The sequence below is a fragment of the Symphalangus syndactylus genome, chromosome 6, assembly GCF_028878055.3.
Source record: "Symphalangus syndactylus isolate Jambi chromosome 6, NHGRI_mSymSyn1-v2.1_pri, whole genome shotgun sequence".
Classification (NCBI taxonomy): Eukaryota; Metazoa; Chordata; class Mammalia; order Primates; family Hylobatidae; genus Symphalangus; species Symphalangus syndactylus.
This window is the reverse complement of record NC_072428.2, coordinates 10,185,738-10,213,503: the sequence shown is the minus strand read 5'-3', so window position 1 is coordinate 10,213,503 and position 27,766 is coordinate 10,185,738. Positions and strand designations below refer to the sequence as shown.

The following is a 27,766-nucleotide window of genomic DNA, read 5'->3' as shown; positions in this document are numbered from 1 at the left end:
TCACCTATTATCACTATATCACGGAGAAATTAAAAATATATATATATACACGTGTATATATATACATGTATCTATATATAAAGTATACATATACATATATATAAAGTATACATATACATATACATATATATATAAAGTGCCAAGCAAGATGGCAGGTACAGAATACTTTCTGACTGGGGCAAACCTGGCAGATGTTTACCATGCTAATGTAGGATAGCTGAATTAGCCATATTCAGTGAATAGAAAGAGTTTGTGTAATATAGAAATAGCGTTCCAAAGAGATCTGCAAAAATGCAAGGTCTGCCAGAGCATAGTGGCTCATGGATATTTGTAATCCCAGCACTTTGGGAGGCTAAGGTGGGTGTATCACTTGAGGTCAGCGGTTCGACACCAGCCTGGCCAACATGGTGAAACCCCATCTCTACTAAGAATACAAAATTAGCCAGGTGTGTTGGTATGCACCGGTAATCCCAGCTACTCAGGAGGCTGAGGCAGGAGAATCGCTTGAACCCAGAAGGCGGAGGTTGCAGTGAGCCAAGATTGCACCACTGCACTCCAGCCTGGGTGAAAGAATGAGACTTCCTCTCAAAATAAATAAATAATAAAGGCCAGGCACGGTGGCTCACGCCTGTAATCCCAGCACTTTGAGAGGCCAAAGCAGGGGATCACCTGAGGTCAGGAGTTCGAGACCAGCCTGGCCAATATGGTGAAATCCTGTCGCTACTAAAAACACACACACACACAAAAAATAGCTGGGCATGGTGGTGCACGCCTGTAATCCCAGCTACTTGGGAGGCTGAGGCCCAAGAATCGCTTGAGGCCGGGCGCGGTGGCTCACGCCTGTAATCCCAGCACTTTGGGAGGCCGAGGCGGGTGGATCACAAGGTCAGGAGATGGAGACCATCCTGGCTAACATAGTGAAACCCCGTCTCTACTAAAAATACAAAAAAATTAGCCGGGCGCAGTGGCGGGCGCCTGTAGTTCCAGCTATTCGGGAGGCTGAGGCAGGAAAACTGCGTGAACCCGGGAGGCGGAGCTTGCAGTGAGCCAACACCGCGCCACTGCACTCCAGCCTGGGCGACAGAGCCAGACTCCGTCTCAAACAAACAAAAAAAGAGAATCGCTTGAACCTGGGAGCCAGAGGTTGCAGTGAGCGGAGATCACGCCATTGAACTCCAGCCTGGGCAACAGAGTGAGACCATGTCTCAAAAAAAAAAAAAAGGCCGGGCGCGGTGGCTCACGCTTGTAATCCCAGCACTTTGGGAGGCCGAGGCGGGCGGATCACGAGGTCAGCAGATCGAGACCACGGTGAAACCCCATCTCTACTAAAAATACAAAAAATTAGCCGGGCGTGGTGGGCGCCTGTAGTCCCAGCTACTCGGAGAGGCTGAGGCAGGAGAATGGCGTGAACCCGGGAGGCAGAGCTTGCAGTGAGCCGAGATCGCGCCACTGCACTCCAGCCTGGGTGGCACAGCGAGACTCCGTCTCAAAAAAAAAAAAAAAAAATGTAAAGACTTCTGCAGCTACTCTAGGAGCCCATCCCCCCTCTAAGTCTCCTCCATGGAACTATCCTGTGGGCCCAGAGGGAGAAGTACGAAATTACATCTTTTCAGCAGAAAATGACGAGTGGGGATAATTCTCCCACGTATAAGCTTCTCCAAAATTACATTCCTTCTTCAGGTAGAAATGTGAAGTATATTGCTGAACATTCATTTGTAATACTAGGTATGACCACTATTAAGTGCCAATGCCTTATATACCTCATCTCTAAAGTCTCCTCCCACTCCACTCCCATTTTACAGACAAAACCTTAGCTCAACGTGATGTTACTTGCCCCTCATGGAACAGTAATTTGATTGCTGTTAATATTTTTTGTTAAGCCAGTAACAGATAAACCGTAGGTTAACGATACAACACTGGGTTTTTTCCCTTTATCAGGTTTTTCTATATTAACACATGACAACAGAAAAAATTCAATACAGTTAACAAGTATGTAGGCACAAGCCATTTTCTAAATACATCTGCTGATCTTGGTTCAACTATTTTTGTCCGTTTAGCATATTTTGGGAAGACTACACGATGCAGCAAGCCCTACTGCAAGACAGGGATAGAGAACTGGAAAAAAACAAATGAACAAAAAAGGCCTCCAACCTCTGAGAGCTTGTGGAGAGACTACAACTGCAATATACTGTAACCATAACCACTGTAATGAAATGTGGCAAGTGTTACCCTCAAGGAAGTACAAAGTGGCATTCCAGGTATCTTCCCAAAAGCAACAGATAATGTCTCACATTTGCCTCCTTACAATGGTTCTGGCTTCAATTCCGCTGATATTCTATAAACGACAAATACCAATTCTTATGCCTGGGCAAAAGGTCCCCAGTGTTCTTCTATACAAATCCCTCAGTAAGTATGACAGAAGTTTGCCAGCTCAAGTCAGCACAAAGCTCCTCCAAAAATAACCCTGTAATTTTTGGAAATTCTAGCAATGAAAATAAAGTATCTTTAACTTTTTTGTCAAATCATGGATACATAGAGTTAAAAGTGACTTAGGGATCATTTTGAACATAAAATCTTGAAAAGTGGCCATATTACAGTGGTTCACTTCTGTAATCCCAGTGGTTTGGGAGGCAATGCAGAAGGAGTGTTTGAGCCCTAGAGTCTGAGGCCAGCCTGGGCAATTTGGCAAAACCTCATCTCTACAAAAAATACAAAAATTAGCCAGCCATGGTGGCACAGATCTGTAGTCCCAGCTACTCAGGAGGTTGAGGCAGGAAGACCACTTAAGCCTGGGAGGTCAAGGCTGCAGTAAGCCATGGTTTGCGTCACTGCACTCTAGCCTAGGTGACAGAATGAGACCCTGTCTCAATCAATCAATCTTTTTTTTTTTTTTTTTTTGAGACAGCGTGTCCCTCTGTTGCCCAGGCTGGAGTGCAGTGGTGTGATCTCACCTCAATGCAACCTCCACCTCCCAGGTTCAAGAGATTCTCCTGCCTCAGCCTCCTGAGTAGCTGGGACTACAGGAGCGCACCACCACACCCGGCTAATTTTTGTGTTTCTAGTAGAGATGGGGTTTCACCATGTTGGTCAGGCTGGTCTTGAACTCTTGACCTCGTGATCCGCCTGCCTCAGCCTCCCAAAGTGCTGAGATTACAGGCTTAAGCCACTGTGCCCTGCCCAATCAATCAATATCTTAAAAAGTTAGATTCACAGCCGGGCGTGGTGGCTCAAGCCTATAATCCCAGGACTTCAGGAGGCCGAGGTGGGCGGATCACAAGGTCAAGAGATCGAGACCATCCTGGCCAACATGATGAAATGCCATCTCTACCGAAAATACAAAAATTTGCTGGGTGTGGTGGCGCCAGCCTGTAATCTCAGCTACTCGGGAGGCTGAAGCAGGAGAATCGCTTAAACCCAGGAGGCGGAGGTTGCAATGAGCAGAGATCGTGCAACCGCACTCCAGCCTGGTGATAGAGCAAGATTCCATCTCAAAAAGAAAAGTTAGATCACTGGTCCCTTGTTATAAGACTCACTAAGGGCATCTCTAGACATAAACCCAGGGCTCTTAACTCACTGTATAAGGTTTCTTTGCACTGCTGCTGCTTTCAATCCAGTAACAATAAATTTAATGAAGTCCAAGTTTTCTCATTTAATCAATCATAGATACATCCATGAGTAAATAACCATAGCAGTTTAAAGACTAACTTCATCAAAAACAAGCACACTAAGCACCCACCATGAGGTGCATACAGTAGGTAAAGAACTGCCTAGCTTTGATATGGCAGCAGCTCTTAGGCATTGGAGGGAAATGTCAATACCCACTGAAAAATTGTCAGCATTATCATCATCATCTTGACAATTAGCTAGTATTTTAGGGTGTTTACTCTGAACCAGGCACTTTACATGTTATTTCTGATCCTTACAACAACTCTTGAAAGGTAGGTGTTATCGTCCCCCCACTGTACATTTGTGGCCACCAGATTTAAAAGTAAGTATTCTGAGCCGGGTATGGTGGCTCACACCTGTAATCCCAGCACTTTGGGAGGCTGAGGTGGATCACCTGAGGTCAGTTCAAGACCAGCCTGGCCAACATGGTGAAACTCCGTCTCTACTAAAAATAAAAAAAATTAGCCAGGTGTGGTGGTGGATGCCTGTAATACCAGTTACTCAGGAGGCTGAGGCAGAAGAATCGCTTGAACCCGGGAGGTGGAGGTTGCACTGAGCCGAGATCGCGCCACTGCACTCCAGCCTGGGCAACAGAGCGAAACTCTGTCTCCAAAAAAAAAAAAAAAAAAAGTATTCTGGCCAGGCACGGTGGCTCATGCCTGTAATCCTAGCACTTTGGGAGGATGAGGTGGGCTGATCACCTGAGGTCAGGAGTTCAAGACCAGCCTGGCTAACATAGTGAGACTCTGTCTCTACTCAAAATACAAAAATTGGCCAGGTGTGGTGGCACACGCCTGTAATCCCAGCTACTCAGGAGGCTGAGGCAGAGAATCGCTGGAATCCGGGAGGCAGAGGTTGCAGTGAGCCGAGATCGAGCCACTGCACTCCAGCCTGGGTGACAGAACGAGATTCTGTCTCAAAAAAAAAAAAAAAAAAAAACAAACCTCAGCGTCCATGCACTTTTCCTGCTGTACCATGCTCCCTAAGGGCAGAATAACTACACTGCACATGTGACTGTGATATCAAGTCACTTCAAACTTTGACATAATTTCCAGACTGGCAGTTAAGTAATTTAGCCATCTTTTTAATCTTTAGATTGACTTGGCTAATTTTCTTTTATGATTCCTCAAATGAGTGGTCTTCCATTGTTTCTCTTTTTAAAGAAGCAGAATCCTTTTTCTAAATGAAATCTTATGTGAAAACACTAAAATGTAAAGCAGGTCAAAGTTGAGCTGCTCTGGCTTAAGCAACGTGAGAGAACTAAAGCTCTTCCTTACTCTCATGGCCAACTCTTGGGCACCTCCAAGGAATACTTTGAAAAATACTGGTTTAAAACTGAAGACTCTGCTTTCTCCATCTCAGCTCTACCATTTGCCAGCTGTATAATCTTTGACAAAAAACAATGTTTCACTTTTTCAAACAATGTTTCACTTTCTCTCATCCTTTACAGGTTTGTTACAAATATTACATGGAACAATAAATGTAAAACTCCCTATACATGGTTCACATTCAAAAGTTAGTTTCCTTCTTCTTTATCTACAGTGTTAATAGTTGTTGCCAATTCAAGAAAGCTCAATAAATATATCTGAAGATATTCTTGGCAGCAGAGAAGTGAACAAGTAAATGCTCCCATAGTTCAACTAACATAAACAAACCTAATAAATCCTTCATTAAAAGTACCAGTGGTATTAGTAACTCCCTCTTAGTCCTTTTGGGCTGCTTTAACAAAATACCAAAAACCACTCAGGCACGGTGGCTCACACCTGTAATCCCGGCACTTTGGGAGGCTGAGGCAGATGGATCACCTGAGGTCAGGAGTTCGAGACCGGCCTGACCAACATGGTGAAATCCCAGCTCTACTAAAAATACAAAATTATCCCAGCGTGGTGGCACGTGCCTGTAATCCCAACTACTCAGGAGTCTGAGGCAGGAGCATAGCTTGAACCCGGGAGGTGGAGGTTGCGGTGAGCTGAGAGAGCACCATCGCACTCTAGCCTGGGCAACAAGAGTGAAACTCTGTCTTAAAAAAAAAAACAAAAAACAAAAAAAACAAAACTGGGTAGCTTATAAACAACAGAAATTTGTTTTTCTCTTTCTTCTTTTTTTTTTTTTTTTTTTTTTTGAGACAGAGTCTCACTCTGTTGCCCAGGCTGGAGTACAGTGGTATGATCTCGGCTCACTGCAACCTCTGCCTCCTGGGTTCAAGCAATTCTTCTGCCTCAGCCTCGCAAGTAGCTGGGACTACAAGTGCATGCCACTACGCCCAACTAATTTTTGTATTTTTAGTAGAGATGGGGTTTCACCACATTGGCCAGGCTGGTCTCGAACTCCTGACCTCGTGATCTGCCTGCCATGGCATCCCAAAGTGCTGGGATTACAGGCATGAGCCTCTGCACCCAGCCAGAAATTTGTTTTTTCAAAGTTCTGGGGCAGGAAAGTCCACTGCTGTCTGGTAAGGGCCCAAGTCCCGGTTCACAGACAGTGCCTTCTTGCTGTGTTCTCACATGCTAGAAGAGGAAAGGGGGTCTCTCTTGTCTCTTTTATAAGGGCTCTGCTCTCATGACCCAATCATCTCCCAAAAGCCCCCCCCCCTTCTAATACCATCACTCTGTAGGTGAGGATTTCAACATATAAATTCCAAGTAGACATAAACATTTAGACCATAGCACCATCCCAGCTTAGCCTCCCAGTCAGCCACTGACTGATGGACCCAAAACCACAATTTTGGTAATAGACAAGAAAGAGATCCCTTATGAGATTCCTTAACATAGACATGATGTTTGAGATGGATAAGTTACTGTGGTACTGAGTACGTTAACTTTGGCATTTCCTGAGCTGAGCATTTCAACTGGTAACTTAATTCTAAGATTTAATGAGTATTTTAATGTTCATATTCTACAACAGAATCTAATGTTCATTTGCCCATCTTCCAGGCTTCTATTTTTCCAGGCACTGCAAGCCAAAAATACATCTATGTCATGTGCACCCTCACCTAAGCAATTTTAAACTGGCTCTTGCCTAAAGAATTAAGAATCCATTGCCATGGTCTATTATTAATAACATGTTCCCATTTCTTCATGTATAACCAGGGACGAAAGCTATTTTTACAGGAAAGAGATTGCCGGTCCCAATCTAAGCCCAGTCAACTCTCAAATCACACACTCTATGGAAGCTGCAGATGTTGGCTTTGATCACTATGATTCAGGAAGAATCATAACAGTAGATTACATAGCTAAGAAAAGAGTCATTTAAGATAAGGAAGACATACCTGAGTATTCAATATGGATGTGGAATCCAAAAAGATTTAGAATACTAATCTAGTATTTTACCAGGAACCCTGAGCAATTCACCTGCTCTCTGTTGATTACTGCTTTGTGAGAAAAGTGAAAATATACTCATGAAAATGCCAGAGATGTTGGTGCTGCTGTTATTTTGTAGACAGGGTCTCCATATGTTGCCAAGGCAGGTCTCAAACTCCTGGGCTCAAGAGATCCTCCCACCTCAGACTCCCAAAGTCCTGGGATTATGGGCATGAGTCACTGTGCCCAGCCAGACATATTGCTTTGATTAACCATCAAACAATTATGTCCCAGGGTTATCAGGGACCTCAGCAAGTCATCTCTGTCATCTCCCTCATTTCTAAACAAGCTCACACCTGAATGATCCCAGAAAGATAGTCTTTGGAGAAGATACTTCATAATATCCCTTGGTAACAACATTTCAGTATCTTGCAGTCAGGAAGTTCTTTCTAATGTGTAATCTACATCCTTTATGTTGCAATTAAAACACATTCCCTCTTGTCCTGTCCTCTATGGAAAGAGAACATCTGCTTAACACCACCTGAACAATATCCCTCCAAGAGATTATAAAATATAGGAAGCCCATTTCAAATAGCTTCATGTAAATGCAACATGGCTTTATATGGGTCACCTTAGACAAAGAACGTGATTAAGAGTCTTAAATTCCTAATTCCATCACTGACTTGCTCTGAAGATGATAGGAAGTTAAAACCATGCAGATGCTGTGCTTCAATTATCCCATCAGTAAAATGCAAATAATAAAACCAGAATGTTGGAACTCAGTTCTTCATACAGGAAAGAGATTCTGAGTCTCAATCTAAGCCCAGCCAACAACTCTGAAATCACATACTCTGGAGAAGCTGCAGATGTTAGCTTTGATCTCTAACATGTCAGAAGATCATTAATATATTACCATAGGACCTGCAATTCCATTCCTACCTAGGTATATTCCTAAAATAACTGAAAATAAGCCAATGCACATACATGTTCAAAGCAATACTATTCACAAGAGCAGAAGGCAGAAACAGCCCAAACGTTCTTCAATGGATGAATGGATAAACAAATGTGATATATACACACAATGGAATATTATTCAGTCATGAAAAGGTATGAATTACTGATAAATACTCCAATGGAGATAAACCTCCAAAACATTACGCTAAGTCAAAGAAGCCAGACACAAAAGATCACATATTGTATGATGCCATTTACATGAAATATCCAGAATAGATCAATCCACAGAGACAGAATGCAGATTGATGGTTATCAGAGGCTGGAGGAAGGGCGGAATAAGGACAAACTGCTTAACTGGTAAGGGGTTTTACTTTGGAGAGATGGCAATGTTTTGAAACTAAAGAAGTTGCAGAACATTGTGATGTACTTAAATGCCACTGAATTGTTCACTTTAAGATGGCTAATTTTATGTGAAGTGAATTTCAGTTCAGTAAATCCTTATTCTAAAAAAAAAAAAACTCAGCCAGGCGCGGTGGCTCATGCCTATAATCCCAGCACTTTGGGAGGCCGAGGCGGGCAGATCACCTGAGGGCAGGAGTTTGAGACCAGCCTGACCAATATGGAGAAACCCTGTCTCTACTAAAAGTACAAAATTTGCCGGGCATCATGGTGCATGCCTATAATCCCAGCTACTCAGGAGGCTGAGGCAGGAGAATCACTTGAACCCGGGAGGAGGAGGTTGCAGTGAGCCGAGATCGCACCACTGCACTCCAGCCTGGGCAACAAGAGTAAAACTCCATCTCAAAAACAAAACAAAACAAAACAAAAAAATGCTAGAAGCTGAGTGTGGTGGTTTGTACCTGTAATCCAGCTACTTGGGAGGCTAAAGCAGGAGGAAAGCTTGAGTTCAAGGCTACAGTGAACTACGATCACCACTGCAGTCTAGCCTGGAAGAAACAGTGTCTCAAACAAATAAAAGAATGCTAGGAGAACTAAAAAGGACAATGTCCATATAAGCACTTCCCAGGAAAGTTACCATATAAAATTCCAGGTAGGGCCGGACGTGGTGGCTCACGCCTGTAATCCCAGCACCTTAGGAAGCCGAGGCGGGTGGATCACCTGAGCTCAGGAGTTCGAGGCCAGCCGGGCCAACGTGGCGAAACCCTGTCTCTACTAAAAATACAAAAAATAGCCAGGCGTGGTCGTATGCGCCTGTAATCCCAGCTACTTGGGAGGCTGAGGCAGGGGAGTCGCTTGAACCTGGGAGGCAGAAGTTGCAGTGAGCCAAGATCGCACCACTGCACTCTAGCCTGGGCGACAGAGCAAGACTCAGTCTAAAAAAAAAAAAAAAATCTAGGTAGGACTATAGCCAAAATGTTTATTATCATCATATAAATATGGCTAATTAAACTCTGGGCAAAGTATATAAATCACAAACTATTAATAGAAAACAATGGCCAGGCACGGTGGCTCACGCTTGTAATCCTAGCACTTTGGGAGGCCAAGGCAGGCAGATCACGAGATCAGGAGATCGGACCATCCTGGCTAACATGGTGAAACCCCGTCTCTACTAAAAATACAAAAAATTAGCCGGGCGTGGTGGCAGGCATGTGTAGTCCCAGCTACTCCGGAGGCTGAGGCAGGAGAATGGTGTGAACCCGGGAGGTAGAGCTTGCAGTGAGCCGAGATTGCACCACTGCACTCCAGCCTGGGTGACAGAGAGAGACTCCGTCTCAAAAAAAAAAAAAAAACCCAAAAGTATAGAGCTTTGAGCTTTGTCACAATTATACAGTCAGTACATAGAAATAAGAGCCAATAAACAAGTGAATGAATAAAGAGGTTAACCCAGCACCTCAGCTAATTAGCTATAGCAACAATGACCGCAAGAAAGCAATTAAAAAAAAAAAAAGATAAGAAATGAACTTTATTTAAAAGCCAATAATACCAAAATACAAAGACCCATTCAGTACGGAGGTGAAAAAAGAAAGGCTAAACATAGCAAAGTTTAAAAGTACATAAAAAGGGCTGGGCATGGTGGCTCACACCTGTAATCCCAGCACTTTGGGAGGCTGAGGCAGGAGTATCACCTGAGGTCAGGAGTTCGAGACCAGCCTGACCAAAATGGAGAAACCTCATCTCTAATAAAAATACAAAATTAGCCGTGGGTGGTGGTGCATGCCTGTAATCCCAGCTACTCGGGAGGCTGAGGCAGAAGAATCGCTTGAACCCGGGAGGCAGAGGTTGTGGTGAGCCGAGATCACGCCACTGCACTCCAGCCTGGGCAACAAGAGCAAAACTCCATCTAAATAAATAAATAAACAAATAAATAAAGTAAGTGCATAAAAAGTAAATAAACCCTTAAGGCCAACATAAAAAGGCCATGAGAATCATTACTCTCACCATTTTGCAAATATCTTCATGCCCTCACCCTTTTCTCTCTTAATACAGTGTTCTGGCAAGATACCAAGCTAAGCAGCCAAGAATACAAAAAATGGAAATGTACAGCTCCTATCTTCACGATCCTACTGTCTTACAGTATACTTCTTATGAGGAAACAGACATGTTTTGTTTTGAGATGGAGTCTTGTTCTGTCACCCAGGCTGGAGTGCAGTGACACGATCTCAGCTCACTGTATCCTCCACCTCCCCAGTTCAAGTGATTCTCCTGCCTCAGCCTCCTGAGGAGCTGGGATTACAGGTGCGCACCACCACCACGCCTGGCTAACTTTAGTATTTTTAGTAGAGACATGGTTTTGCCATGTTGGCCAGGCTGGTCTTGAACTCCTGACCTCAGGTGATCTGCCTGCCTCAGCCTCCCAAATTGCTGGGATTACAGGCATAAGTCACCACGCCCAGCCTACATATGTTAATAATCAAAATACACAGACCATCTCCACTTCGTCCCTTCCCATGCCTTAAACCCAATTCAATTTAGCTTCTGGCCCTACTTTCCTCCAATATTGTTCTTGCTATAATCATCAATGATCTCTGTGTTGATAAATCCAACAATGTACAGTGATTACTCCCTTCCTGAAATATGTTCCTATGTTGGTTTGTCTAATAACAAGATCTTACATTTTCTCTTGAATTCCTTGGAGTGTGGTCTTCTCCTCCTACTCTATACTTGTTCTCTAGGAGATCTCATCCATTTCCCTTGGTTGTAAATACCATCTATACACTAATACCATCCAGATTTCTCTCCAGCGCCACTTTTGTGAATCAGCCTAAAGACTACTTACTTGATATCTACACTTGTATGTTTTCACAGGCATCTCACACTTAGCATGACTAAAACTGAGGTCTTCATTCCACTCCCCAACTCTAATCCAAATCTGCTCCTCCTCCAATGTTTCCATCTCAGAAACACCACCTTCATCTACCCAGATGCTCAGGCCAAAAATCTGGAATCATACTTGACACCTTCTTCTTCCCACACATCCAATCCATTAAGTCTTGCCTGTCCTAATTCTAAAATATCTACTGAATCTTTCTACTTCTATCTCCACTGCTTACAGTCTAATCCAAACCATCATCGACTTTTGCCCGGACCACTGTAATACTTCCTAACCACACTTCCCCCATTTCTTCTCTTTCCAAACCCCTCCCAACAATGTACCCACAGTAATGGGGTGTTGCTGTTGTTATTGTTGTTTTGGAGACAGAGCCTTGCCCTGGAGTGCAGTAGCATGGTTTTAGCTCACTGCAGCCTCAACCTCCCCAGACCAGACGATCCTCCCACCTTAGCCTCCTGAGTAGCTGGAAGCACAGGTGTGAGCCACCACACCCAGCTAATTTTTTTGTACTTTTTGTAGAGATGGGATCTCACCATGTCACCCATACTGGTCTCAAACTCCTGAGCTCAAGCAATCCACCCGCCTCAGCTTCCCAAAGTGCTAGGATTACAGGCATGCGCCACTGCGCCCGGCCCCAGAGTAATGTTTTAAAATCATATATAGGCTCATGATACTCAAGCTTAAAACCTTCAAAATCTTCTAATTATACTCAGGATAAAAATCCAAAAGCCGGCCAGGTACAGTGGCTCATACCTGTAATCCCAGGACTTTGGGAGGCCAAAGCAGGTATATCACCTGAGGTCAGAAGTTGAAGATCAGCCTGGCCAACATGGTGAAACCCCGTCGCTACTAAAAATGAAAAAATTAGGCCAGGTGCTGTGGCTCAGACCTGTAATCCCAGCACTTTGGGAGGCCAAGGCAGGCAGATCACGAAGTCAGGAGATCGAGACCAACCTGGCTAACACGTGAAACCCCATCTCTACTAAAAATACAAAAAATTAGCCTGGTGTGGTGGTGGGCGCCTGTAGTCCCAGCTACTTGAGAGGCTAAGGCAGGAGAATGACGTGAGCCCGGGAGGCAGAGCTTGCAGCAAGCCGAGATCGCGCCACTGCACTCCTGCCTGGGTGACAGTGCGAGACTTCTTCTCAATAAATAAATAAATAAATAAATAAATAAAAAATTACCCACATGTGGTGGCACGTGCCTGTAGTGCCAGCTACTCAGGAGGCTGAGGCAGGAGAATCGCTTGAACCCAGGAGGCGGAAACTGCACTGAGCCGAGGCCACACCACTGCACTCCAGCCTGGGCAACAGAGCAAAACTCCGTCAAAAAAAAAAAAAAAAAAATCCAAAAGCCTTGCTGGGTGTGGTAGTTCATGCCTGTAATTTCACCACTATGGGAGGCCAAGGTGGGGAAGGAGCTCTTGAGTCCAGGAGTTTGAGATCAGCCTAGGCAGCATAGTGAGGCTTTGTCTCTACAAATAATCAAAAATTACCTAGGCATGGTGGTGGGTGCCTGTAGTCCCAGCTACTTGGGAAGCTGAGGTGGGAGGATCCTTGAGCCTAGAAGGTCAAGACTACAGTGAGCTATGATCACACCACTGCCTGCTAGCGTGGGGAACAGAGACTCTGTCTCAAAAAAAAAAAAAAAAAAAAAAAAAAAAAAATCCGAAAGCCTTGACATAGCCCTGCCTAAGTCTCTATCCTCATTCTATGCCTCTTTCCTCCATCCTCTACTGTTCACTGTATTCCAACCATATCAACCTTCTTCCAGTTTCTCAAATGTGTCAAGTTCTTTCCCATCCTGAGAATTTCATACATGCTATTCCCTTCCCTTTCTATCCTTCTAGTCTCTGCTTAAGTATCACTTCTTCAGAAAAACACTTCTCAAACCTCCAGTTTAATTCAGGTTCCCCTACTATAATCTCTTTTTATTTTTCTGTCATAGGTTTGGCACACACTGCAATTATATGTTTATTGGTATAATTATTTGTTTACTGTCTCTCTTTCCTCTGGACTATAATCTCCATACAGGCATGGACATCTATTTCTCCACTCAAGTCTCACTATATTGACCTAGTGGTTTAAAGTGTTTAGTAGTTGAGAATAACTTAGAGGTTAAGAGCGGGGGAATGTGGAGCCAGGTTGTTTGGACTCGAATCCTGGTTCTGCCATTTGCTAGCTATATACCTTGGGCAAATTGCTTAACTTCTCTGTGCCACAACTGCTACATCAATAAAATGAGAAGAGTAAGAGTACTCATGTCATAAGGTTGTTAGTTGGAATGAAAAGAATCAATGCAAAGCGCTTACTGCGGTACCTGGCACAAAGCATTCAATAACGACTGGTTCTGATCAGAACCAATATTTGCTAAACAAACAAAAGTCTGAAAAGGTAAGAATTGAGATGCAGAATCACAATCAAGAAATAGTTCTAAAAGGCCTCACAGGGATATTTCATAACTCAAAAAAAAAAGCCATAGTACATAATACACAGCATTATGGCATCCTCACCACCTACTGAAGGAATACACATGCAACAAACATTTATCAAACGAATGACTGAAAAATACACACTCTGCTATAATCACTAGAGAGAATTTTTTTTTTCATTTTTTTGAGACAGGGTCTTGCCATGATGATGCCCAGGATGGAGTGCAGTGGTGTGATCTTGGCTCACTGCAGCCTTGATCTCCTAGGCTCAGGCAGTCCTCCTGCCTCAGCCTCCCAGGCAGCTGGGAATACAGGCATGCACCACCATTTCCAGCTAATTTTAAAAAATTGTTGCTGGGTGCAGTGGCTAACGCCTGTAATCCCAACGCTTTGGGAGGCTGAGACGGGTGGATCACCTGAGGTCACGAGTTCAAGACCAGGCTGGCCAACATGGTGAAACGCTGTCTCTACTAAAAATACAAAAATTAGCTGGATGAGGTGGTGGGTGCTTATAAACCCAGCTACTCAGGAGGCTGAGGCAGGAGAATCACTTGAACCTGGGAGGCAGAGGTTGCAGTAAGCTGAGATCACACCACTCACTGCACTCCAGCCTGGACGACAGAGTGAGACTCTGTCTTAAAAAAAAAAAAAAAAAAAAAAGGCTGGGCATGGTGCCTCACACCTGTAATCCCAGCACTTTGGGAGGCCGAGGCAGGTGGATCACGAGGTCAGGAGATCAAGACCATCCTGGCTAACATGGTGAAAGCCCGACTCTATTAAAAATACAAAAATTAGCCAGGTGTGATGGCACACGCCTGTAGTCCCAGCTACTCAGGAGGCTGAGGCAGGAGGATCGCTTGAACCAAGGAGGCGGAGGTTGCAGTGAGCTGAGATCATGCCACTGCACTCCAGCCTGGGTGACAGAGCAAGACTCCATCTCAAAAACATATATATATATATATATATATATAATCCTAGCTTCCCAAATTGCTGGGTTTAAAGGTGTGGGCCACCACACCAGGCATAAAGACCTTTATAATTGGAAAATAACAATAATTTTTTTTTTTTTTTTGAGACGGAGTTTCACTCTTGTTGCCCAGGCTGGAGTGCGATGGCGTGATCTCAGCTCACCACAAACTCCGCCTCCCCGGTTCAAGCTATTCTCCTGCCTCAGCCTCCTGAGTAGCTGAGATTACAGGCATGCACCACCACACCCAGCTAATTTGTATTTTTAGTAGAGACAGGGTTTCTCCACGTTGGTCAGGCTGGTCATGAACTCCCAACCTCAGGTGATCCACCCGCCTCGGCCTCCCAAAGCGCTGGGATTACAGGTGTTAGCCACCACACCCAGCCGAAAATAATAATGATTTTAAAAACTGGACGCAGTGGCTCACACCTGTAATTCCAGCACTTAGGGAGATCAAGGTGGGCAGATCACTTGATGCCAGAGTTCAGGACAAGCCTGGCCAACATGGCAAAACCCAGTCTCTACTAAAAGAAATACAAAAATTAGCCAGGTGTGGTGGCACACACCTGTAATCCCAGCTACTCGGGAAGCTGAGGCACAAGAATCGCTTGAACCCAGAAGGCAGAGGCTGCAGTGAGCCAAGATTGTGCCACTGCCCCAGAGCAAGACTGTCTCCAAAAAATAATAAAAATAATAATTTTTGAATTAAAAATAAAGATCCATCTTTTTACTTTTTTTTTCCTAGCTAGGATTTGAACCTATATCCTTTTACTTTATTTTGAAGGGTGCTGAGGGGAAAGAGGGACATATATGCTGTTTTAACTTCCTATGCCCTATTAAAGTTTTCCCAAAGCATCTAAACTTCAATCTAAGAATCACTGTCATGTATTCTTTTGGAAAACTTTATTTTGTTACAATAATAATAACATTGTTACTAACAACTGGCATATACAGCACCTAGTGCTGTTCTAAATGCTTTATACATATTAACTAATTTAGTTCTTACAACAACTGTATGGTATTTTACAGATGAGGAGAAGCACAGAGAGACTAAGTAACTTGCCCAAGTTACAGCTAGTAAGCAGGGGTGCTGGAATTTGAACCAGGCTGCTTGGCTCCAGGAGTTAGTGCGACTATGCTGCTGTTCAAAAGTCTGGGGAGAGATATTTTTCTGTCCTGTTTTCAGTGGTCACCTAGAATAAAACACTCCAATTTTCTCTGCAAATCATTAGTGCTTATTAATCCTCTCCAACTCAGCAAAATTTCAGATGCTTCATTACACTATAGGTATATATACCTATGATCTATTCTAGAGAGCAGAAATAAGTGATGAAATCATGAAATGTGAAATTTGCTCCAGCTCATTTTAAAGAAACACAACTTCAGGTCAGGCACAGTGGCTCCCGCCTGTAATCCCAACAAGTTGGGAGACCGAGGTGGGCAGATCACCTGAAGTCAGGAGTTCGAGATCTGCCTGGCCAACACGGTGAAACCCCATCTCTACTCAAAATACAAAAATTAGCCAGACGTGGTCGCACACACCTGTAGCCCCAGCTACTCGGGAGGCTGAGGCATGAGAATCACTTGAACCCAGGAGGTGGAGGCTGCAGTGAGCTGAGATTGCACCACTGCACTCCAGCCTGGGCCACAGAGTGAGACCCTGCCACAAAAAAAAAGTAAAAAATTAAACTCATTAGTCAAGCATGCTAGATATTTATAAGTCCTAGTTATCCTTGACTATGTAAAACCCAGTATTATCATACATGAAATATCAGACAAATATTACATGTAGCAATCTTAAATGAAGACTTAGATGGCAGCAGGGAAACTTAAATTTACACAATCATGATTTGTGATTCCAGCTCTTCAAGGGGATTAAGGATGCTATGACTGAAGACTCCAATCCCTGTACATACCCAGGGCTCACCTCCCTCCTTCTTCCCTCTGTCAGCCCTTGTTTATTTCCTTCAGAATACTTGTTTTAGTCTAAATTTCAATATTTATCAAATACCTATGCTCCCCATTGGAATAAATTCCATAAGGATAAGAACACCTATGTCTACGTTTGTATCCCAACATCTAATGAGTCTTCAATAAATATGTGCTAGATGAACAAACGTCTTCATAGGTAAAAGTTGAAACACACAGTCACAATCAAGAAATAGCTCCACAACGTCTGACAGGAATATTTCTGACCTCAGAAAAAAACACGGTACCAAAACAACACACAATGAAGAAAGAAAAAAATTTAGGTAGAGAAGTGAAGATTATTAACCCTAAGAGCAGAGGAAGAGACAAAAAATAAGTTAGAAAAGAAATAGAAGGAGGACGGATGCTGTGGTGCATGCATATAATCACAGCACTTTGGCAGGCCAAGTTGGGCAGATCACTTGAGGTCAGGGGTTCAAGACCAGCCTGGCCAACATGGTGAAACCTGGTCTCTACTAAAAATACAAAATTAGCTGGGCGTGGTGGCATGAGTCTGTAATCCCAGCTACTCAGGAAGCTGAGGAGGGGGAATCACTTGAACCTGGGAGGCGGAGGTTGCAATGAGCCGAGATAGCACAGCTGCACTCCAGCCTGGATGACAGAGCGAGACTCCATCCCAAAAAAAAAAGAGAAAGTAGCAAGTTGCCCAAGAACTTAAATAACATCTGTTCATTGTTGTAAAATAGCATAGAAGTTAACATCTGAAGAGTACTTTATCCTTTTAAAGCATTTTCACATACTTTTTATCAATGTAATCAACGTAAGTATTATGATGGGCCGGGCACGATGGCTCACACCTGTACTCCCAGCACTTTGGGAGGCCGAGGCAGGTGGATCACCTGAAGTCAGGAGTTCGACACCAGCCTGACCAACATGGTGAAAACCCACCTCTACTAAAAAAAAAAAAAAAAAAAAAATACAAAAATTAGCCAGCCACATGCCTGTAGTCCCAGCTACTGGGGAGGCTGAGGCAGGAGAATCACTTGAACCCAGGAGGCGGAGGATGCAGTGAGCCAAGATCGCGCCATTGCACACTAGATTGGGCAACAAGAGCGAAACTCCATCTCAAAAAAAAAAAAAGTATTATGATGGATGTTTTACTTTTCCATTCTTTAAATACAGACTCAGAAAAGCATTCAAAGCCTTTGATTTGAATCACAGCTCTACTATACCTACTGTGTGATCTTGGTTAAATTATTTACTGTCCCTGAGCTTCAAAAAGAAACGGAAAAATAGTATCTCTATGGGGAAATTAACATCTACTCTAAAGGACTCTTGTAAGTATTAAATGAAATAACACACGTAAAGAACATGACACAGTAAATGCTCAATAAAGGACATTAACCTTCCCTACAGCTTCCTTAAATAATTTGTACAAGACTTCTCAGGTAGTAAATCTAGGGCTTAAACCCAGATCTCCTGATTATCTATTTTCTCCTTACATTACATTGGCAGGCTGCCACATACTACTGGACACATAAATACATTCTGACAATCACTAATCATAAAATTTTTATCCATCAGTAACTAATTTTAGCTGTGCAAAAAAAAAAAATTGATCATATTAACTTGGGGGAGCTTGAAAAGATAAAATACAAATGACCCCAAACCACAGGACAGGCTGTACCACAGCATTTCTGTACAAACAGAAATTAAGACACTGAAAGCTCTCTCTGAGTTTATGAGGAACAATTGGAGAATGAAACAAGAATGATTGTGATTAAAGGAACTTAAGTTTTTTTGGGGTAAACCAAACCACTGGGCAAAAAAATGAGGATTCCACTCCAAAATAACTCCATCAAGGCTGAGGCATATCTTAGAAAAAGACACCTCTCTGTGCTAACAACAAAACATTTTCTCTTATTCCTTTAAGAGTGAGATAAATTGGAAGAGTGAGAGAAATTGTCAACTTTTTTTTTTTTTTTTTTTTTGAGACGGAGTCTCACTCTGTCGCCCAGGCTGGAGTGCAGTGGTGCTAACTCGGCTCACTGCAAGCTCCGCCTCCCGGGTTCACGCCATTCTCCTGCCTCAGCCTCCCAAGTAACTGGGACTACAGGCACCCACCACCATTCCCCGCTAACTTTTTTTGTATTTTTTAGTAGAGACGGGGTTTCACCGTGTTAGCCAGGATGGTCTCGATCTCCTGACCTCATGATCCGCCCACCTCAGCCTCCCAAAGTGGTGGGATTACAGGCGTGAGCCATCGTGCCCGGCCTAGAAATTGTCAACTTAAACAGACAACATTCACCAATATGCTTGAGGACTATAATGTTTGGATTTGATATTAATAAGCACCATAAAGTTACATGATCAAAGCAAAAGTTTTATAAGTTTCCTAACACATATTGAAAATATTGTGAAAATTATACAGTATAAAAATGTATGGCCGAGCGCGGTGGCTCATGCCTGTAATCCCAGCACTTTGGGAGGCCGAGGTGGGCAGATCACAAGGTCAGGAGATAGAGACCATCCTGGCCAACATGGTGAAACCCCGTTTCTACTAAAATACAAAAAATTAGCTGGGTGTGGTGGTGCACACCTGTAGTCCCAGCTACTCGAGAGGCTGAGGCACGGGAATCGCTTGAATCCAGGAGGCAGAGATTGCAGTGAGCCAAGATTGCGCCACTGCCTGCAGCCTGGCGACAGAGCAAGACTCCATCTCAAAAAAAATAAATTTAAAAAAATGTAAGCCAGGTGCATGCACCTGTAGTTCCAGCTACTGGGGAGGGCTACTCGAGCCCAGGAGTTTGAGTCCAGCCTGAGCAACATAGGGAGACCTCATCTCTTTAAAAAAAAAAAAAATTTAAATTAAATTACTACTTTATTAATAAAAATAATTGTTTTCTAATGATATACATAACTAATCTTTTTCAAGTGATATACATAACTCTGTTCCAGCTCAAGTTCTAGAAGTTCAAATCTTTAATCATCTCCAAGAACTTTCTTACTAAAAGACAGAATTCAGTCACATTCCAAACCCGTCCAGTTTTTAAAGCAAATGTCAAAAGAGAACCCAATCTAACATTGACAGAACACCACAAGATTTAACCAAGTAAGTTAAAACCTGAGTGAAAATACAAAAAATTAGCCGGGCATGGTGGCACATGCCTGTAATCCCAGCTATGCGGGAGGGCTGAGGCAGGAGAATTGCTTGAATCCGGGAAGTGGAGGTTGCAGTGAACTGAGATCGTGCCACTGCACTCCAGCCTGGGCAACAGAGTGAGACTCCAGCTCCAAAAAAAAAAAAAAGAAAGAAAGAAAGAAAAAAAAGAAAAAGAAAAAAAGCTGAGTGAACTTCTATCACAAAGCATGGGATAAGCTGATTAAGTTGATAAGCTCTATCCCTGTAACCTCCCATCACCACCACCAAATTTCTTGGCCTCAATTCAACTTAAGCCTCTGCCAATTATTTCCCGCAGAAACATAATAAAATATTCCTAAGATTGCTTCATGACACTCACAGCAATTTCCATTTGTTATTTAGCATTCATTAGGAGCCAATGAGATAGTCCTTGTAACTCTAAATTCTACGCAGAACTTATCAGTTCCCAGTGGACAATGTTGCTTTCTTCTCTACATTCTTTTACTCTGATATACATTCTCTTCTACCATAAAAACTTTTTCAAAAATGCACATTCTTAGCTTAACTTCCCAATCTAGATTCTCCATAAAGATAGTCTGGTGGTTCTTCATTAATCCCTTTCTGGGAGCACTGAGGTCGTGTAACTAGGAAATTGCTTATGATTAAGGGCCCTTCATTTAAATGTTGCTGACCTCACACAAAAAATTAAAGGAACAGTAATCTTTCCAAAACTCATATGAGAATACTAAAACAGTGGGAGAATGTGGCCTTGTACAGTTTCCACTCAAGGACTAGGAACTGAATCTCTACACCCTTAAAAACCACTGTCTTGGCCAGGCGCGGTGGCTCACACCTGTAATCCCAGCACTTTGGGAGGCCAAGGCAGGTGGATCACGAGGTCAGGGGTTCAAGACCAGCCTGGCCGAGATGGTGAAACCCCGTCTCTACTAAAAATACAATAAATTAGCTGGGCGTGGTGGCGGCGCCTGTAATCCCAGCTACTCGGGAGGCTGAGGCAGACAATTACTTGAACCTGGGAGGTGGAGAAGGTTGCAGTGAGCCGAGATCGCGCCACTGCACTCCAGCATGGGGGACAAAACAAGACTCCGTCTCAAAACACACACACACACACACACACACACACACACACAAAACACTCTCCTACTGATTCTACATACTTTGGAAACTTATCCAACCCAGAATGACCTCAAGACTGATTTTTTTTTTTTTTTTTTTTTGAAACGGAGTTTCACTCTTGTTGCCCAGGCTGGAGTGCAACGGCGCGATCTCGGCTCACCGCAACCTCCGCCTCCCGGGTTCAAGTGATTCTCCTGCCTCGGCCTTCTAAATAGCTGAGATTACAGGCATGCGCCACCACGCCCGGCTAATTTTGTATTTTTAGGTTTCTCCACGTTGGTCAGGCTGGTCTCGAATTTCCGACCTCAGGTGATCCACCTGCCTTGGCCTCCCAAACTTCTGGGATTACAGGAGTGAGCCACCGCGCCCGGCAGGCTGAATTTTTTTTTTTCCCAACAATGAAGTGACACAAATTAGGATCGTGACACTGAATGCGATGAAAATAAGAGACTTAGTCCCCAAACTTTCCAAGCTGGGAAGGAAAAAGGAACCACAAAGGAGTTCCCAAAGCGTTAACCTTTCATTTAAATATCTCAATATTTGAATGATTTCTACACACAGCCTTTTTTTTAGCTTTTGTATGTGCAGTGACCAAACTATTAATCAAATACAACAAGACTGGACGGGCGCGGTAGATGCCTGTAATTCCAGCACTTTGAGAGGCCGACGTGGACGAATCACTTGAGGCCAAGAGTTCAAGACCAGCCTGGCCAACATGATGAAACCCCGTCTTTACCACAAATACAAAAATTAGCCGAGTGTGGTGGCGTGCGCCTGTAGTTCTAGCTACTTGGGAGTCTGAGGCAGGGGAATCGCTTGAACCCGGGAGGCAGAGGTTGCAGTGAGCCAAGATCGCGCCACTGCACTCCAGTTTGGGTGACAGAGCGAGACTGTCTTTAAAAAAAAGAAAGGGACAGACTCCTTGGGTTTCCTCTGGATACTCCCCAGAAAGCAGACCCTCACAGGACAAGCGTTTGCCTTCAAAGTCTTACCATCCTCTACTAGACTCTAACCTCTAACCACAAACACCATGGTTGTAAGATTTCCAAAGAGGCTGGGGAGAAGGAGGATAAATCAACCAGGAAACAATGTAGACAACAAGGTTATCAGGAAACAAAGTAGACAACAAGGTTATCAAGAAACAAAAAGAAACCGTCATTGCTACACCAGTTAAAATGATACAGACTTTGAAAAGCAAAACAGCCAAGAAACCACATGGTTCCTTTACTTCTGAAGCCTCTAGTGACAGGATCTATATTCCTAACAGTCTATATTCCTAGGAAAAGAGGGATCACAGACGATCAAATAACAACTCACTGTTTTCATAACTTGACTGGTAACTGGGGGGAAGGGAATTGGTAAACGACAAAAGTGACTTACAGGGCATTTAATGATCTGTTCGGTATATGTGGGGAAGTCACGTCCCAGACATCAGCCTCAGTTTACCCACCCACAAAAAGGCGAGAACATAACACTTCGCTCAGAGGAGCCAAAGGGACTTGTTCCATAAGCCTCCACCTACTCAAAGGTCCCTTCAAAGGCTGGACTCAGTAGGGGTCCCCAGTGCAATTGAGGCATGACACTCGGAGACTTCGGGGTGGGGGGGAAAGGAGAAAGGAAGGAGGGTCAAAGTGCGCAAAGCTCTATCGGTTCCTGGAAAGCCATTTTCCCCACACACTGGGGGTGCCCTAGACCCAACATCTCCTCCCTAAAGAACCACACCGGGAAGCCCCAGCATCTCTCCCTCCTTCCGGCTTCTCCCTCGGTTCTGGGCTGCCCCTCGGGCCGCGCCCCTCAACGCAGTCCGGTAGCCCCTCCTCCGGCAGTGTCACGGCGGCCGGCCAGCCTGCCCACCCGCCGGCGCCAAGGTCTTCTCAACCCCGCAGCGGAAGGATGCCGGGCTGGGCCTCCCAGGCTCCTCCTGGGCCTACCTGCAAGGCAGACGGGAGCTCGGTTTGCAGTCCAGCGGACAGGCTGAGCCACAGGGAAAAAGAAAGAGGAGGCAGGAATAAAGCAAGGGGTCCGTTCTACCGACTGGCAGGGGAAGGCGGCTTGAGCGCGGGGCCTCGCGGATAACTCAGCCCTCGACCCGGCGCCGCCGCCGCTGCTCAGCGAGACATCAAGCAAGAAGACGGCGCAAAAGATCACCGAATACAAGAACGCCCCAGACATCAAAGGAGGAACGCCCAAGCAATCGTTCAAGGAACTACAGCCGAGCGCCGAAAAACAGCTCAACTCCTACTCAAGGTCCGGCTCCTGTCCGAGGCATAAATAAACAAACCCAGATCATAAGCCACGGGTTAAAAAAGAGTGCGCTTCTGCCATTTTCTGTGGGTCGCCGGCTGTTAAAGTTCTTTAGAGAACTGGAGTTTCTCGTGAATGTGTTGAAGATCAAATCATAGCGCAATAACACTTGTTGTCTAACTATAGTCCCGCGACTGTTCTATGGACTCCCAACACTCTTTATCCCAATTGAGCAAATTACTTAACCTTATTTGACCCTTAGTTTCCTAACAGAGCAGTGAGGGGAATTAAAAATCATAGAGACAGAAAACGAGAGAGAATTCAGGCTGAGGAACAAAATGAACAGTCTACGTAAAAACTCCAGTTTAGCCCCCACAAAGCATGACCAAAAGAAGCTGGGAAAACCCAGAATTATGTAGCCTGACCTTAAGGCAGGGGGATAAAAAGTACACGGATTGCTTTTCTCTTTTATTTTCTTCCAAAGGCCTAGAGCCACAGGTGTGCTTCTTATATAATAAGCAAAAGTCTCTTTGGGTTCAGAACCTGATAAAGTGTTGACAATTTCATCATCACAACAATGGCTTCTTTCTGTAGTCTCTTAGTTGATAAATGAATATGCTCAGCACAAATATGGATGAATATGTACATCCTAGATATGATTCAATAAATCACAAAGATCACTGCAAGTATGGTTACCAAGTGTGAGCAATCATAGTCTACCTTACCTCCTCCTAGGGAGGCTTACACCCTTCCCCACTACTCAGAGAGGAAGGGTGTAAAAAGGAAACAAGATAGTCCCAGTTTGGTTGGGCGCAGCGGCTCAAGTCCATAATTCCAGCACTTTAGGAGACGAGGCTGGTGGATTGCTTTGAGCCCAGGAGTTCAAGACCAGCCTGGGCAACGTGGTGAGACTCCAGTCTGTATAAAAAAAAAAAATACAAAAAGTTAGCCGGTCCTGGTGGCTCCCGCCTGTAGGCCCAGCTACTCAGGAGGCTAAGATGAAAGGATATCCTGAGCCCGGGAGGTGGAGGCTGCAATGAGCCATGATCACACCATTGCACTCCAGCCTGATCTATGGAGCAAGACCCTATCTTAAATTTTTTTTTTTTTAATGCCGGGCACAGTGGCTCACGCCTGTAAGCCCAGGACTTTGGGAGGCCGAGGCAGGTGGATCACGAGGTCAGGAATTTGAGACCAGCTTGGTCAAGATGGTGAAACCCCGTCTCTACTAAAAATACAAAAATTAGCCGGTCATGGTGGTGGGCACCTGTAATTCCAGCTATTTGGGAGGCTGAAGCAGGAGAATCGCTTGAACCCAGGAGGCGGAGGTTGCAGTGAGCAGAGATCGTGCCACTGCACTCCAGCCTGGGCGACAGAGCAAGATTCCGTCTCAAAAAAAAAAAAAAATAGTCCCAGCCTTTAAAGACTTTAATTAAACTCAAAAGAGCACATCCTTACAGTATTCGCCTTTTTTAAATAATGTATTGGCATTTTACAAAAATCTCCTCTAAGTCTTTTAAAATACTGGCCAGGCCGGGCGCGGTGGCTCACACCTGTAATCCCAGCACTTTGGGAGGCCAAGGAGGGCGGTTCATGAGGTCAGGAGATTGAGACCATCCTGGCTAATGCGGTGAAACCCCGTCTCTACTAAAAATACAAAAAATTAGCCGGGCGCGGTGGCGGGCGTCCGTAGTCCCAGCTACTCCGGAGGCTGAGGCGGGAGAATGGCGTGAACCCGGGAAGCGGAGCTTGCAGTGAGCCGAGATCGCGCCACTGCACTCCAGCCTGGTGACAGGGCGAGACTCCGTCTCATAAAAAAAAAAAAAAAAAAAAAAGCTTCCTTCTTGGAGAGGCTTGTGGAGCATAGCTATAGCCCTCATTCAAATTTGACTCAGATAACTACATTGTTTTTGTTTGTTTGTTTTTTGAGACGGAGTCTCGCTCTGTCGCCCAGGCTGGAGTGCAGTGGCGCGATCTCAACTCACTGCAAGCTCCGCCTCCCGGGTTGACGCCATTCTCCTACCTCAGCCTCTCCGAGTAGCTGGGACTACAGGCGCCCGCCACCACGCCCGGCTAATTTTTTGTATTTTTAGTAGGGACGGGGTTTCACCGTGGTCTCATCTCCTGACCTCGTGATCCGCCCGCCTCGGCCTCCCAAAGTGCTGGGATTACAAGCGTGAGCCACCACGCCCGGCCATGCCCAGCTAATTTTTTTGTATTTTTAGTAGAGACGGGGTTTCACCGTGTTAGCCAGGATGGTCTCAATCTCCTGACCTCGCGATCCACCCACCTTGGCCTCCCCAAGTGCTGGGATTACAGGCTTGAGCCACTGTGCCCCGCCAACTACATTGTTTTGAAACCTTAATTGCAGTGGAAAAAAACTAAAGAAACTAATTTCACTGCTGTAAGACATTTTCCTTTTTTCAAAAGCTGGAGCCTTTTGAGTAAAACACCTGAAAGTTTGGCAAAGATTTATCTAAAATCATCATCTGAAAATGGCGATATTTGCAATGCTGAGTCTAGACTGCTTTGTGAGACCATGGAAAGGGTGGCTTATTCTATGGGCAGAGTTGTACCTTTACAGATAAATTTCCTTTAGAGAACTGTTCTTTTTAAATGTATATGTATATATATGGATTTAAGCTTCAGTTTGACAGCAAACTACTGCATGTTCTTATGGAAATGTTTATTTGGACTGAAGAGTGGATCACAAGAGATCAGGAGTTGAAACCATCAACCTTGCGGGAATCTCTTCACACTAGAGGAAAAACTGTAAAAAAGAAACAAGGCCAGCAGAAGTGAAGATCATCCTGGGCTGTACCCCTGATGTTCCTTATATTGATGTTAAGACTCAAGAACTCGTTACGGTGTTGACTGTTGATCACTGAATTCTGGTAGGACTCTCCTCATGGAGCCACTCCCCTGAGGTAGGATGGTGCTTCCCTGAAGTAGGATAACCAGTCTTAGCTTTGCCCAGGACTGAGGGGTTTCCCTGAACATGGGACTTTGAGTGTTAAAACTGTGATAGCCATGGGCAATCTGGGACAGTTCACTCCTAAGCATGGACCTTGCCCCTGTCAATCACATGGAAAAAACTTTGGAAAGACTAAACCAACAAGAGGCCAGGTGTGGCAGCTCACACCTGTACTCTCAGCACTTTGGAAGTCCAGGGCGGGAGGATAGGTTAACTCCAGGAGTTTGAGACCAGCCTGGGCAACATAGTGAGACCCTGTCTCTAAAAAACAAAATTTTTTTTTTAATTAGCAGGGAGTGGTGGCATACACTGGCAATCCCCGATGCTCGGCAGGCTGGGGCAGGAGGCTCACTTGAGCCCAGGAGGTCGAGTCTGCAGTGTGTCATGATCACACCACTGTACTCCTGTCTGCGCAACAGAGACAGTGAAACGCTGCCTCAAAAAAAAAAAAAAAGAGGATGAGGATGGGACACACTCGCCTAGGAGACTTCCCTGGAATGAAGGGTGAAGGAGGGAGGGGAGAGAACAGGGAATTAGAGACTGTTCCTTATCTTGGCTCTGGGTTCTGAGAAACATGCCTCTACCACACACTCGGTGGTAGAAATCGGGTTTGAACCTAGCGTGAGATAATTCTGTAATAGTACCATGAGTCATCTTATTAGGAAGTGCAGAAAGACCAGTCAGGCCTTGAACAGCTGAAATGGTAAGCCAGTTGTCAATTCTGCCATTGCAATTCTGTTCTGTTCTTTTCTAGCCTGTTCTTTTTGTGCTGTGGGGTAATGTATACACTTGATGATGGAATGGTAAAGGTAGTAGTATAGTGATGTAGGAGCAGCCCAGCGAAGGAGAGAGAGCCCAGAACAGCAGGAAACTGCTAGCCGTAGAATGATAGAAGGCTCTCCCTTCTTTGGAATTATTCCTATAAGATAAATCTTCAGTGATGAAATTTATCAATAGATCAAAATGTATGAATTTTTTTTTTTTTTTTTTTTTGAGACAGAGTCTTGCTCTGTCACCCAGGCTGGAGTGCAGTGGCGCAATCTCGGCTCACTGCAAGCTCCGTCTCCCGGGTTCACGCCATTCTCCTGCCTCAGCCTCTCCGAGTAGCTGGGACTACAGGCGCCCGCCACCACGCCCGGCTAATTTTTTTGTATTTTTAGTAGAGACGGGGTTTCACTGTGGTCTCCATCTCCTGACCTCGTGATCCGCCCGCCTCGGCCTCCCAAAGTGCTGGGATTACAAGCGTGAGCCACCGCGCCCGGCCAATGTATGAATATTTTAAGGCTCTAGAATGACAAAGAAATCAGCCCGTCTATAAAAGACAGCATAAAGATTAGAGAAAGTTAACATGTCAACAGAATAATAGATCCTTAATGTTTTGCTGGGCAAACAGGGAGGCCCCTTTTTGAAATTTGCTAATTTATGACTTCGAAGTCTAATCTCCTTTCTCCTGTTCAGTATCCAGAGATCTAATTTCTTCTACTTTACAATCACAAGAGGCCTTCAGTTGTAGTCATTTTTTTTTCTCTCTTTTTTTTTTGGAGTTTTGCTCTTGTTGCTGGAGTTGCAATGACATGATCTCAGCTCACTGCAATCTCTGCCTCCCAGGTTTAAGTGATTCTTCTGCCTCAGCCTCCCTAGTAACTGGGATGACAGGCACCTGCCACCATGCCCAGCTAATTTTTGTACATTTAGTAGAGACGGGGTTTCACCATGTTGGCCAGGATGGTC

At 44.5% G+C, this 27,766-nt stretch overlaps 1 protein-coding gene across 16 annotated transcripts in view; it reads right to left on the bottom strand.

Moving 5' to 3' along the window:
* The window catches only part of AMBRA1 (autophagy and beclin 1 regulator 1), a 203,982-nt gene extending 180,989 nt beyond the window's left edge, over positions 1 to 22,993 (bottom strand). For 11 of the 16 annotated variants that reach the window (XM_055281708.2, XM_063640851.1, XM_063640855.1 and 8 more), the window contains exon 1: positions 22,749 to 22,975. The gene's annotated coding sequence lies outside the window, so the exon portion shown is untranslated. Of the gene's footprint in view, positions 1 to 22,197; positions 22,719 to 22,748 lie in introns of those variants that run through there. The other 5 variants (XM_055281705.2, XM_055281712.2, XM_055281711.2 and 2 more) reach the window with 5 other exon arrangements.
* Between the last annotated feature and the right edge of the window lie 4,773 nt (positions 22,994 to 27,766).